Raw genomic sequence first — 253 nt, 5'->3', positions numbered from 1 at the left:
CCACCGGACTTTCCTGGTTGTGTAACAAAAAAAGGATAGAATTTTACAGTTCTCCTGATCAGGTTTTGATCTGACAGAGGCACACATACAAGATACCAGAGCAATGGTCAGTTGACTCAGGCCAGTTAATGGATTCTAATTTCCAGGGCAAATTTATGGAAAGGGAAAAAGCATGTGCACAACTCTTGAGACAGTGTGTGCTTAGTTTGAGGGTAATGTTTTAGAGCGAATCTTAAAGAAGTTTTGATCCTTA

The sequence above is a fragment of the Corvus kubaryi genome, unplaced genomic scaffold, assembly GCF_017639235.1.
Source record: "Corvus kubaryi isolate FWS band 111438036 unplaced genomic scaffold, C.kubaryi_AGA036_p1.0 split3-131, whole genome shotgun sequence".
NCBI classification, from domain to species: Eukaryota; Metazoa; Chordata; class Aves; order Passeriformes; family Corvidae; genus Corvus; species Corvus kubaryi.
The sequence above is the reverse complement of the archived record's forward strand: the minus strand, read 5'-3'. Positions refer to the sequence as shown.